Source organism: Balaenoptera musculus, chromosome 2, assembly GCF_009873245.2.
Source record: "Balaenoptera musculus isolate JJ_BM4_2016_0621 chromosome 2, mBalMus1.pri.v3, whole genome shotgun sequence".
NCBI classification, from domain to species: Eukaryota; Metazoa; Chordata; class Mammalia; order Artiodactyla; family Balaenopteridae; genus Balaenoptera; species Balaenoptera musculus.
The window spans coordinates 129908988-129923434 of NC_045786.1; the positions used below are offsets into that span (position 1 = coordinate 129908988).

The 14447-nt window shown below is 42.5% G+C and overlaps 1 protein-coding gene across 7 annotated transcripts in view; it reads left to right on the forward strand.

The window, feature by feature from the left end:
• The window catches only part of SAMD4A (sterile alpha motif domain containing 4A), a 224967-nt gene that overhangs the window by 125579 nt on the left and 84941 nt on the right, over positions 1-14447 (forward strand). For 2 of the 7 annotated variants that reach the window (XM_036841290.1, XM_036841288.1), the window contains exon 2: positions 555-637. The exons of the other annotated variants lie outside the window; for them this stretch is intronic. The gene's annotated coding sequence lies outside the window, so the exon portion shown is untranslated. The remainder of the gene's footprint in view (positions 1-554; positions 638-14447) is intronic. 7 annotated transcript variants of the gene reach the window in all.

A 14447-nucleotide genomic window follows, 5' to 3' on the forward strand; every position in this document is an offset into this window, starting at 1 on the left:
ATTGGAGCTGCCTTAACCAAGGAGGCTACGATTTTCTCTTAGTTCCTTTGACCAGGGGTTCTCAAACTTAAGCCTGGATCCGAATCACCTGAAGGGGTTTTTAATCACAAAGTTTTCGATTCAGTAGATCTAGGGAGGGGTCCCAAATTTGCATTTCTAACAACTTCCCAGGTGTGCAGCCCCCTACATTTGGAGAACCAGTGTGTTAGGTCTTTTTGGCTCTCCTGTTCTCCCCTCCTCCCCCTTCCCCAGCCTGCAGGGGAGGGGCCCATGGAGCCTTAGCCTCGTTCCTCAGATAATGGGGACTGTTGCTAACAATTAGAGAACATTCACGATGGGCCAGACACTGGTCTCCATGCTTTACACAGATTAAATAATTCAAACAGCACAGCAATCCTATGAAGTGTTTCATCTTCCAGATGAGGCCCTGAAGTGTACAGAATTGCCCAAGGTCACACAGCTAACTAAATGGAAGGTTGAGACCCAGACCCAAACAATACAGCCAGAATCTGTGCTCTCAATGCTTTATTATCTTTCTTTTCCTTTTCCTCAAGTTACTTAGAGCACCTGGTACTCCTACAGTTCTTGGAAGTGAATACCTCAGAAAGGAGCCCCAAGACAACTGAGCCCATCTTAGGTACTTGTAATCTGCATCCCGGGGTCCGAGTCTCCAGGCGGCTCGGCTTCCCCACGTGTGTGAGTGTGTGTGTGTGTGCGCGTGTGTGTGTGTGTGTGTGGAGGTGGGTGGGAAGGGCTCTCAGTGGATAGGACCTCGGGAGGGGGCTGATGTGAAGACGCCGGGGGGCGTCCACTTGTGAAGAGAGGCCAGACCTCCCCTTCTGTTGGGGCCCAGTGTCCCCTCACCATTCTGCCTTGGTCCGGAGATTTCTGCTATGGACACTTAGCACCCTAACCAGAGACAGACGAAGCCAAGAAGGAACACATCTGCATCATCAGCTGTGATAGAAAAGTGCATGTGTCTTTTCTCCAGTCTGGTCCAGCAAGCGTGTGTGATCAGCACTGTCCTTGGCAAACAAACAGTAGAGACTTAAGTGGGAGGCACTGGCCCTGCCCTCAAGGAGCCCACGGTCTAATGGAGGAAAAAGAGTATCGTATGCCACTGAGGTAGACAGTGTGGTAGAGAAGCAGTGAGGGCCAGAGTAGATCAACAGGATTCAAGGAAGGAGGTAGATTCCTAAACCATGTCATGGATAATGGCGGGGGCAGGAGGGAGCGAGTGTGGATGTATACAGGGCATATCTACAGCAAAGAATATTTAATGATAAATAATAGTCTCTTAGGATTTGAACAGCCAAGGTTAAGTCTCTATTGGTATAGTTGTAACTGATTAAGCTCTTCATGTTTTTCTAGTAAATAATGTGTCAGATGCTGGCTGGAGGTCTGCTGGAGGTTCTGGAGTTACTTTAGAAAATAGATTCTACTCCTTATAGAGTTGCCTGTTCTATAAATGGAGAGCTCTTTAAAGTATTTCTCTACCCCTCTGGTCTGATTCTTTCCAAATTCTTTGTATTACAGACTTCTCTATGGGGTACAAAACTTTTCCCATGGCTATCTCTGACCCTGCGCACCCCATTGAAAAAGAGAGACCCTAGAACCAGGCCATATACATTGATAGGGACCAAAGATAAATATCCAGTGGATAAATACATCCACCTCCAAAGGTGGTGGCATAAAGCCAGATTAAAACAAAACAGGCTGTTGCTGTCACTCCCTGCTCTAGACTAGTGTGGCCTAAGTCCTCTCACTGTTTTCGTGTCTTCCTTTGGTTTAGAATTCTAGACGGTATGTTTGAGGCTCAGGAAGCATGAGCAAGAGGCCCTTGTCCACAGACATTATAACTATGGGCTCTGAGCTCTTGTCTTCTCCTGCAGCATTCCCACAAAGTCTCCTAAAGCAGAGTGCCCTCATCCGGCCAGTCCTGCTGATTCTGGCCCAGCCACTGCCCTGTGGGTCTGTTTAATTTCACAGTGAGATGCCCAGAAGGAGGGAAATGGCCTCTCATTTCTGATTAGAGAATTACATCCTTTACCATCCTTTTCTCCTTCAGACCCCACTGCCCGGGAGAACTTCAGAAATTAAAAAGTAGCCCTCCTTCTCAAAAAATCTGAAAAGTCTTATTCTGTGTGATTGCCTCGACAGACCTACTAACCTGAAAATGAGTTCAGTGCACAAGTAAGAGGTGAAAATAACCTGCCTTTTCTGCTTGCCTTTGCATAAATTCCTGGAGTTGGCTAATAGCTCAAGAGATCCAGTAAGGGAGGTGTGCTTCTAACTCCCAGTAAGGGAGGTGTGCTTCTAACTCCCTCTGCAGGGCTGTGGGTAGTGAGGAACAGAGGGTGGGATTGGCTCCGTCCTAGGGTTAGTCACCCAACTCTGTCCTTGGGTGGTTAACCAGGCCCTTCTTTTCAAATACATTAACAGTGCATTTGTGACCATGGATTCAAATATCCTGCCTTCACAAATTTGTCCATTCTATCCTCTGTCGAATAACTTGTACATGTATTTAAGAATTCCTACCTAAGGGAGTGATGCAAACATGTTACTATCAACTTTTCCAACATGGGTATTTTGGGCATATGTGTGGGCTGTTCCTTGGTGACAATATTTACACACATCCCAGGGTTCTCACATTCACACGCACACTTTGGATTCCCATCTCTCAAGATGGGAAATTTTGTCGAGCAACTTCCTCATTATTGTAGAAAGTGTGGGACCTGGTGACTCAATAGTCCAGACTCATTTCAAGACATAGTACGCCTCCACATGGTCAGAGGTGGTTCACTCTGGCCCTCGCCAGACTTGTGAGGTTTACAAACCTATTGTGTGAAGTGGCTGTTGTTCAGTTGGGTCTGCTGGATGGAGCACAGACTATTCCTTTGTGATCTGGCCTTGTTTATATCCCTCCTGACACTCCTTCGTTGACTGTGTCTGGACATTGCCAGGGATTTTGGTCCTGGAGTTCTTCGGTAACAAATCTCATTGCAGTTCAGCTCCCTGGACCACAGTGTGCTTCTTTTCATGCTCTCATTTCCAGCGCTGCTTATAGAGCAAGGCCTGAATCTAAGCGCAGGAGTGCAAAGCCTGTTTTTCTCTTCTGCAAGGTCAGCGTGAGGATTGCTAATTCATTATTTTGAAATACGATTGGAGAGTCATTTTGTGGTATGTGGGGTTTGTCAGTGGTGGTCTGGGAGGGTGAGAGGGGCACTGAAGATTAGCGACTGGGAAAGCTTCCTGCTTTGAGAACATTTAACGCCTCTCCTCGGAGGGGTTTTGAGTATAAAAAAAACTAGCCGAATGTGGTTTGCAAAGATTTGTCTTGCATTTGTCAAGAGTAAGGTAACATTTTCTTCATCTCTAATTTATATGACTCGTAGGAGGCCCATTCCTATGAGGTTTTATTAGAACATAATCACTTATGGCCAAAAAAATTTGGACACGCCACAGCCTTAACACAGCCCTATTGGCATTGGTTTTGTCTCTTTCTTCAACAGATGTTTGCAAAAGAGTCGTATTAAATGCATTTAATTCTGCTGTCTCAGCCTAACAAATCTTTATCATGAAGATTACTTTAATTGGTGTCAGTTACAATCAGGAAAAGCTCCCATTATGCTTTTGTTTTCTAGCACTTGGGGAAATTTTCCATCCTAAATAGAATATTGAAATGGGGCATGTAGTAAAGATTTTGAAAACTGAGCTAATCATTTTATTTTCCTCTTTTACATAGTCCTGTTTCTATTTGACGTTAAAGCTGGAATTAATCAGAATTCCAGAGTCAAACAAGAAAGAGGTGACTGAACAGTTTTGGGGTGACAGTTGGTACCTACTATTGCTCGCAGGTCACCCAGTCCATCAGTCTTTGTTTAAAGGAAATTTCTAGAAAGAACCTCAGATTTTGAGTAAGAAATCCCAAAGTCTAATAAACTATCAAACAAAATGCCTGGGGACAATTTTATATAGCCATTTAAAAATGTGATTAATAAGGAAATGGTAATGCAAGGGGAAATGGAGACAAATCACTACCCTCATGAAGCTTATATTCTAGTAGAGAACGATGGAAACTGAGTGTGGTACACAGCAGGTCACATGATAAGTGCTGTGGAGACCAGTAAAGCAGGACAGGGGAAGAGGGAGTGTAGGGTGAGGGGGCGATGTGGGCAGTTTAAGAGTGTGTACAGAGAAGGTCTCACTAAGAAGGTAACATGTGAGCAAAGACGGAACTGAAGGAGGCTGGATGTGGGTCTGGGGGAAGAGCGTTCCAGGCAGGTGCAAATGTTGGGAGGTAGGCCCAGGTCTAGCATGTAAAGGAACAGCAAGGGAGCCAGGATGTGAATGAGGGACAGTAGTAGGGGGTGGGCTAGATCACAGAGGGGCTAATAGTCCGTTCTATGGCTTTTACCATTGGAATGTTTGATCGGAGAAGTGACATGACCTATCTTCTGGTATAAGAAGATCATTCTGCTTATTACATTGATAGTTAGATTCTGGATATATTTTGAAGATCCAGCACGTAGGATTTGCTGACAGATAAAGGTAGTCAAGGATACTCCAAGGTTTCCACCTGCACTGCTGGGAAGATGGAAAAGCCATATGCTGAGATAGAAAAGAAGACAAAAGGTGCAGGTCTAGGGAGAGTGAAAGCAAGAGTTCAGTTTGGGACTTGTTAACCTGTGCTGGAGATACAACTGTGGGAGTTGTCTGCATACTCGTCAGGCCAGAAGTCAGAACTGAGGCAAGTGGCAGGGGGAGTTGGCCTGTCTTATGTGCCCTCAGGGGCGGGGCAGCCTCAGACCTATGAGAGTTAGCCATTGCCAGGAGGAGGTCAGAAGCCTGAAGGTGAATCCCAACCCTAACTTGAGATTTCAGGACTAGTTACTGCTGACCTGGGTCCTTCAGAAGCAAAGGAGACCTCCTGGATTGCCCAGCCATGCTGGTACCCAGGAGAAAAGGGACTAAGATGGAAAGTCCCCATTGAAGAGATGACAAGATCACTTGAGAGCAGTAAGGGATTATTATAGGTATCTGTTGGGGCCAGAGGTGTCTGGTTCTTGCTCTTTGAGGACAGTCAGGTGCCTATGAATGACCAGCCCCTAACCACCATCGTACTTTCAGAGAAATCGCTGGTGGTTATAATGGGCTATGGAGTCCACTACGTAGATCCCTGCCTTTTCTAGTGAATTCAAGGGGCAGTAGCATTTTTTTTTTAAATGTATTTTTTTAAACGCATTGTTTACTTTGTTTTTATTTATTTATTTATTTTTGGCTGTGTTGGGTCTTCGTCTCTGTGCGAGGGCTTTCTCTAGTTGTGGCAAGCGGGGGCCACTCTTCATCGCGGTGCGCGGGCCTCTCACTATCGCGGCCTCTCTTGTTGCGGAGCACAGGCTCCAGACGCGCAGGCTCAGTAATTGTGGCTCACGGGCCTAGCTACTCCGTGGCATGTGGGATCTTCCCAGACCAGGGCTCGAACCCGTGTGCCCTGCATTGGCAGGCAGACTGTCAACCACTGCGCCACCAGGGAAGCCCAGTAGCATTTTTGAGTGATTCTTTTTACCAAGTAACATGAAGCTCCCTGTACTAGTTAACTTTTGCTATATGACAAATTACCCCAAAACTTAATGGCTTCACATAATAACGTTTATCTCACAGTTTTCTGAGGGTCAGAAATTTGAGATGGCCTCGCTGAGTAGTTCTGGCTTAAAGTCTCTGGCAAGGTTGCAATCAAGATATTGACTAGAGCTGGAGAATCCACTTCCAAGGTGGCTTACTCACATGGCTGGCAAGTTGGTGCTGACTTTTAGCAGGAGGCCTGGGTTCCTCCCCATACGGCGGCCTCTCCTGGGGCTGCCTGCGTGTCTTCACAATTGGAGTGGCTATAGCTTCCGCCAGAGCGAGTGAACCAAGAGAGTGAGGTGCAAGCTGCAATGCCTTTTATGACCTAATCTCAGAACGCCTCCCTCACACTCTGTTGGTCACATACAACTGTTCAGATTCGGTGTTGGGGGAGAGTACACAAGGGCATGAAGACCAGGAGGCAAGGATCCGTGGGGACCGCCAGCCAGCAATCACCCTCCTTGAAAATAGGGAGGAGGTTTCTATCTTCTCAATCCTTTGTATCTGCTCAAAGCACCACTTGCAGCACCACTTCCATGTTATCTGGGGTCCCCCATCACAACTGGTCTAATCCACATCTCTTGCAGGGCTCCACCAAATTACTGGGATGTTTCTTTAGCCATCTCTAGCTCAAGAGGATCCCTTGGGAGACAGTAGGCAAATGCAGGTGCCAACACAGGAATCCCATTGTTTGCCATGTTGGTTTTTGCCATTTTCCCCCTGACTTTTTAGGTGCCCTCTCAGCTCCCATCCCTACCAAATGCATGGCGTGTGGTATTCCCACTGTCCTTCGGTCCCTGATTTGTGCAAAGATGCACTACAGTTAGAAGCCTTTATTACATGATGTGTCTAGGATTGAGTTTGTAATACAAATTCTTCCAGGGAGCTTTTGACCATTTAAGACCCACTGTATTCCTACCTTTTAGCGCATTTATTTAACCAGTACTTCTTGTACGCGTGCATTTAATTTCCAGCCATTTCTCGCATGAGCAAATTGCCTAAATACACCTGTGAGAAACTCTTTTATGGTAAATTTTATTAAACTGAAAACAAGGGTATAATAAAATAGCACTTTAAAGGTAATTTACTAACAACTGGAGCCCTTAAACATTGACATACCATTGTGTAGTAATAATACCAGATTTGGTATTTAAACATATTCTTTGTCACTCCAAGAATCACTGGGACAGCTTCCTAATCCTCATGGTCTTTAATTATAGCTCTTTCAAGATTTTTTTTTACTACTCCTCTGTCACTGGTTTATAAATTGTAAATCATTAGCTTTTACCCACATAAAACATCCAGAAAACTCTTATCTCTGCTGCTTATCCAGAGAAATAATAAAGAAAATATTCAGAGAAAGTAATAGAGGTGAGTTGGCATCATTGAACCTTATTGTTCTTGGACTTCCGTTCTCTAGACTATCTACCGACTAGAGTTGATATTGGGGTGGATAATAATAGAAACTGCATCACAAAAGTGATCGATTAGTTGAACATTTTGAGGATTCCTGGGTCTTCCCCAGTAAGGAGAATTCCTTGAATACACATCTCAGTAAAGGCTCCTTCTGCCTGGAAGGTGGTGTGGATGACACAAAGGCCAGTGGGCAGCTGGGCAGGACCTGCCGTTCCTATACCAAGTCCCCGCATGCAGGGCCGGGCTTCTGTTTGAAGGTGGAGATTCTGACTCTCGTCAGTGCTCTGGGGATACTCCCCCTGAGAGACTGAATCAGCCAATCAGTGCTGGCTGATTAATTTGCCATAAGGAGGGACCTTATGTACTCAAAGGTGCCAGAGAGACTAGATGTTCTCGAAGTCCATATAATCAGCACAGGAAGGCCTCCACAGGAAGACAGATCATAATCAGAAACCATTTATTAAGTTGCCCTGAAAAGTCGTCATCACAGAATCTAGAAATCCCTTGTCTGTATGATCAGTTCATCCTCTCCCTAAAGGTACCTGGGGAGCTCAATCGTAGTCCAAAGGTTGTTTGATGAGTGGATAACCAGGATGAGGGAAGCTAAGTGAGGGGAATGTTTCGTGGCAACAGGTTAGCTTCATGAGTCCAGCTCAGAATGGGAATGACCTTGCACTAAGGACTGAACTACTAGAAGCCAAAGGGCTAAAACTTCCTTTTTCCTAGAGGGGTACTTAGATAGGTGTATCAGTTATCTTTACCCCAAACGTAAACGCTTAATACAACAATAAACATGTTATCACACACAGTTTCTCTGGCTCAGGAATACGACACAGGGCCCCTCAAGATGTTCTCTGGAGTGTAGTCACCCGAAGGCTTCACGGAGGCTAAGAGTTCTGCTTCCAAGTTGGTGCTGCGGGCAGCAGCGCTTAGTTCCTTACCATCCAGACCTCTGTCCCTACTGGATGGCTTGAGAGTCCTTGCAGCATGGCAGCTGACTTCCCCCAGAGTGAGTAACCCAAGAGAGAGCAAGATAAAAGCTGCAGTGCCTCTTCTAATCCATGAAGTCACGCACTGTCACTTCTGCTACATTCTATCCGATAGAAGTGACTCATTAACCCCAGCTTGCTCTCAGAGAGTTGATTGGCTCCACCTTTTGGAGAGGACTGACAAAGACATAGTGGACATATTTTAAAACCACAAAAGGTACATTGTCCTCTGTACCTTCTTTTCTTCTACACTTCCATAGCCGACCCAACTCTTCTGCTTATCCACGTATTCTTAAAATGTTTTTACATTATTATATTTGTAAATATAATGTACATATAAACATTTTAGGGACTTCTCTGGCAGTGCAGTGGTTAACACTCCACCTTCCAATGCAGGGGGTGCGGGGTGGATCCCTGTTCAGGGAGCTAAGATCCCACATGCCATGGGGTGCGGCCAAAATTTTTCTTTTTTAATTAAAAAAAATGTTTTTAATTGTATGTGTAATTATATATTATATAATTATATTTTAATGTATTATATAATTACATGTGTAGTATATAATTATATATGTAGTATATAATTACGTATGCATTATAAATATTAATATATTTAGCTTATAGCCAAGCTCTTCTAGTATGATAGTCATTATGTATCTTTATGCTAGTTTGCATACCCCCATTCTGCCACCTCCCTAGCTGGGGGACCTGGGGCAAGTTACTTGACCTCTCTGTGCCTCTGTGTCTCCATCCATAAAGTGAGGCTGTAATAGGACCTGTGTCATAAGCTTCGTGTGAGGATGAAACGAGGAATTACATGCACAGAGTTCAGAAGAGTCCCTGGCACACAGAAAACATTCAGTACTGTTAGCTCTCAGCATGGCAGCTGGAGCTGTGGCAGAAACAGTTTGATCCAGTAGGTGTAGTTAGCCCTCAGAAGGCCATCGTATTTCCATGTTCCCAGAGGCAGTAAACAAAAGTCATAGTTGTCTTCATGGCCATGCCACAGCCCCACAGCATCTAAGCCCTGTCCCAAGGATAGAGAAAAAACCTTCTCAGGCCTGGAAGGGACCAAGGGTCAGCAGCCTCTTTGCTGTGCTTGTTCCTCCTCTGGATCCCAGGTTAATCCCTGCCAGAGAGGGCTTACCTGGAGATAACATGTTTAGTTTGTACTCTGAGTCCTATTTATTGATAAATTTTGTTTTTGTTCCTAATCTTTTTTTAGGCTGACCTTTCGTGGAAGGGTAGAATATCCAAACAGGGAAGTAACCTCGCAAAAAGCTAGGGAGTTCCTCAGCCTCAAGGATTTGTATTAAAGGTTGTTCCCAAATTTTATTTTTAAACATACATTTTTCAGGGTATACACTGGCTACGTGTGATCAGTGTTGGCGTTGGACATAGATCCATCTTCACTTCAGGCCCTTTTGCTTCTTGCCAGTGCTTCTTTAGTTCCTTGGGCTTAATGAATAGATTTTATCTTCATCCTAAGCATGTTCAGAATTTAAAACATGCCGGGTGTTTGCTGAAAAGGTATTGATGAGAAAGTTAGAACTGGTGCTTCCTTCATCTCCCAGAGCAACTTTAAAAGAAAGGCTGTATACCTAGTGGAATGCATGAGGGTTGTCTTGTGTCAGGTGGCAATTTGCTAAATATAGGGAGCTTGGAGGGAGCTGCTGAGGTCATCTGTGCCCTCCCACCCGCCTTCCCCATCTGAATGTCTCCAGCCCTGTGCTCGCCAATTCAGTAGTCACCAGCCACACATGGCCTCTGAGCATTTCAGCTGTGGCTAGTCCAAGCTGAGATGTGCTGTCAGTGGTAAAGTACACCCTGGATTTAAAAAAAAATTTTTTTTTATTGAAGTATAGTTGATGTATAATATTGTGTATGTTACAGGTGTGCAGTATAGTAATTCACAATTTTTAAAGTTTATACTCCATTTATAGTTATTATAAAATATTGGCTACATTCCATGTGTTGTACAAGATATTCTTGTAGCTTACTTTATACATAATAGTTTGTACCTCTTAATCCCTTACCCCTGTACTGCCACTTCTTCCCTCTCCCCACTGGTAACTACTAGTTTGTTCCCCATATCTGAGTCTGCTTCTTTTTTTTAATATTTATTTATTTATTATTATTTTTTGGCTGCGTTGGGTCTTCGTTGCTGCGAGGGGGCTTTCTCTAGTTGCAGCGAGCAGGGGCTACTCTTCGTTGCGATGCTCAGGCTTCTCATTGGGGTGGCTTCTCTTGTTGCGGATCATGGGCTCTAGGCGCATGGGCTTCAGTAGTTGTGGCTCATGGGCTCTAAAGCGCAGGCTCAGTAGTTGTGGTGCACGGGCTTAGTTGCTCCGCGGCATGTGGGATCTTCCCGGACCAGGGCTTGAACTCGTGTCCCCTGCATTGGCAGGTGGATTCTTAACCACTGCACCACCAGGGAAGCCCTGTTTCTTTTTTATTATAGTCACTCATTTGTTGTATTTTTTAGATTCCATATATAAGTAATATCATATAGTATTTGTCTTTCTCTGACTTATTTCACTTAGCATAGTACCCTCCAAGTCCATCCATGTTGTTGCAAAATTTCATTCTTTTTTATGGCTGAGTAGTATTCCATTGTATATATGTACCACATCTTCTTTATCCATTCCTCTGTTGATGAACACTTAGGTTACTTCCATACCTTGGCAATTGTAAATAATGCTTCTGTGAACACTGGGGTGCATGTATCTTTTCAAATTAGCATTTTTGTTTTTTTTGGATATATACCCAGCAGTGGAATTTCTGGGTCATATAATAGTTCTATTTTTAGTTTTTGAGAAAGCTCCATACTGTTTTCCACAGTGGCTGCACCAATTTACATTCCCACCAACAGAGGGTTCCCTTTACTCCAGATCTTCACCAACATTTGTTATTTGTGTTCTTTTTGTTGATAGCCATTCTGACAGGTGTGAGGTAATATCTCATTGTGGTTTTGATTTGCATTTCCCTGATAATTAGCAATGTTGAGCATCTTTTCATGTGCCCGTTGGCCATCTACATTTCCTCTTTGGAAAATGTCTATTCAGTTCTTCTGCCAATTTTTTAATCAGGTTGTTTTTTTGATGTTGAGTTGTATGAGCTGTTTATATATGTTGGAAATTAACCCCTTATTGGTCATATCATTTGCCAATGTTTTCTCCCATTCAGTAGGTTGTCTTTTCATTTTGTCAGTGGTTTTCTTTGCTCTGCAAAATCTTTTAAGTTTAACTAGGTCCTGTTTATTTATTTTCACTTTTATTTCCTTTGCTTTAGGGGATGGATCCAAAAAAGTATTGCTGTGATTTATGTCAAAGAGTGTTCTGCCTATGTTTTCTTCTAGGAGTTTTATCATTTCTGGTCTTACATTTGGTCTTTAATCCATTTTGAGTTTATTTTTGTATATGGCATTAAAGAATGTTTTAATTTCATTCTTTCACATGTAGTTGTCTGGTTTTCCCAGCACCACTTATTGAAGAGACTGTCTTTTCTGCATTGTATATTCTTGCCTCCTTTGTTTTATATTAATTGACCATATGTATGTGGGTTTATTTCTGGACTCTCTATTCTGATCCATTGATCTCTGTTTTTGTGCCAGTACCATACTGTTTTGATTACTGTATCTTTGTAGGATAGTCTGAAGTCAGGGAGCATCACTCCTCCAGTTCTTCTTTCTCAAGATTGATTTGTCCATTTGGGGTTTTCTTTGTTTCCATACAAATTTTTAAATTATTTGTTCTAGTTCTGTGAAAAATGCCATTAGTACTTTGATATAGATTACACTGAATCTGTAGCTTGCCTTGGGTAGTCTGAAGTGCACCCTGTATTTTGAAGACTTAATACAAAGAAAATGTAAAATGTTTCATTAGTAATTTTTACTGCTTACAAGTTGAAATAATATAATGATATAATGGATTAAATAAAATATATCATTAAAATTAATTTTACCTCCTTTTTACTTTTCTTTTAATACTAGAAAATTTTAAATTGCGTATGCTCGCATTATATTTCTATCTGACAGTGCTTCTCTGGACCATCTATCTCTATTCTTCAGGCCCCGAGGATGGAGGTTGTAGAGACTTCCTTGGAGACTCCTCTGAGTCTTTTGTCATTCTGGCACTTCACATCCAATCTTATTCTCTCATGCTTCAATTTGAAGACTTTTGCTTCAAGTAGTTGACTGTCCATCTCCTTATGAAATCCCTACTTGAAAAAAGTCAGGTATCTCTTCATATTGTTCAGTTGTAAGCCCATTATTTTTTACCTTTGACTTTCTACCTCTTTTCCGACTCTGATAATATTTTAAAATTTTATTTTATTGAAGTATAGTTGATTTATTAATGCAGTATTGTGTTAACTTCCACTGTACAGCAAAGTGTTCAGTTATACATACACACACACACACACACACACACACACACACATATATATATACTTTTTCATATTCTTTTCAATTAAGGCTTATCACAGGATATTGAATATAGTTCCCTATGCTATACAGTAGGATCTTGTTGTTTATCCATTCTATATATAATAGTTTGCATCTGCTAATCCCAAACTCCCAGTCCAACCCCACCCCCCGACCCTTGGCAACTACAAGTCTGTTCTCTACGTCTGTGAGTCTGTTTCTGTTTTGTAGATAAGTTCATTTGTGTCATATTTTAGATTCCACATATAAGTGATAATCATATGGTATTTGTCTTTCTCCTTCTGACTTACTTCACTTAGTATCATAATCTCTAGGTCCATCCATGTTGCTGCAAATGGCATTATTTCATTCTTTTTTGTGGCTGAGTAGTATTCTATTGTGTATATGTACCACATCTTTATCCATTCATCTGTTGATGGACATTTAGGTTGTTTCCATGTCTTGGCTATTGTGAATACTGCTGCTATGCATAGAGTTGCATGTATCTGTTTGAATTACAGTTTTGTCCAGATATATGCCCAGGAGTGGGATTGCTGGATCACATGGCAACTCTATTTTCAGTTTTCTGAGGAACCTCCATATGGTTTTCCATAGTGGCTGCACCAATTTACATTCCCACCAACAGTGTAGGAGGGTTCCCTTTTCTCTACACCCTCTCTAACATTTGTTATTTGTAGACTTTTTTATGATGGCGATTCTAACTGGTGTGAGGTGGTACCTCTTTGTAGTTTTTAAATTTTTAAAAAAATTTATTTATTTTATTTATTTATTTTTGGCTGTGTTGGGTCTTTGTTGCTGTGCACAGGCTTTCTCTAGTTGCGGCTAGCGGAGGCTACTCTTCGTTGAGGTATGCAGGCTTCTCATTGCAGTGGCTTCTCTTGTTAAGGAGCACGGGCTCTAGGCTCATGGGCTTCAGTAGTTGTGGCATGCAGGTTCAGTAGTTGTGGCTTGTGGGCTCTGGAGCGCAGGCTCAGTAGTTGCGGTGCATGGGCTTAGTTGCTCCACGGCATGTGGGCTCTTCCCAGACCAGGGATTGAACCTGTGTGCCTTGCATTGGCAGGCAGATTCTTAACCACTGCACCACCAGGGAAGCCCCCTCATTGTAGTTTTGATTCACATTTCTCTAATAATTAGCGATGTTGAACATCTTTTCATGTGCCTGTTGGCCATCTGTATGTCTTCTTTGGAGAAATGTCTATTTAGGTCTTCTGCCCATTTTTTGATTGGGTTGTTTGTTTTTTTTTCATAATTGAGTTGTATGTGCTGCTTGTATATTTTGGAAATTAAGCCCTTGTCGGTCACATCAATTGCAAATATTTCTCCCAGCCTGTAGGTTGTCTTTTCATTTTGTTTATGGTTTCCTTTGCTGTACAAAAGCTTGCAAGTTTGATTAGGTTCCATTTGTTTATTTTTGCTTTTATTTCTATTGCCTTGGGAGACTGACCTAAGAAAACATTGATATGATTTATGTCAGAGAATGTTTTGCCTGTGTTCTCTTCTAGGAGTTTTATGGTATCATGTTTTATATTTAAGTCTTTAAGCCATTTTAAGTTTATTTTTGTGTATGGTGTGCTGGTGTGTTCTAACTTCATTGATTTATTTACATCTGGCTGGCTATCCAACTTTCCAACACCACTTGCTGAAGAGACTGTCTTTTCTCCATTGTATATTCTTACCTCCTTCCTTGAAGATTAATTGACCGTAGGTGTGTGGGTTTATTTCTGGGGTCTCTGTTCTGTTCCACTGATCCACGTGTCTGTTTTTGTGCCAGTACCATGCTGTCTTGATTACTGTAGCTTTGTATCAACTCTGATAATTTTTAATGACCTTCCCTGGGTCGTCTCTGGTCTCTGTTTTTTTTAATAGATCTTTATTGGAGTATCTGGCCTCTATTATTTTTAAAACTTGGTATCTGAAACCACCCAGCATGGCTCTAACATGGGCCTGACTAATGCAGAGACAAATAGAAGGAA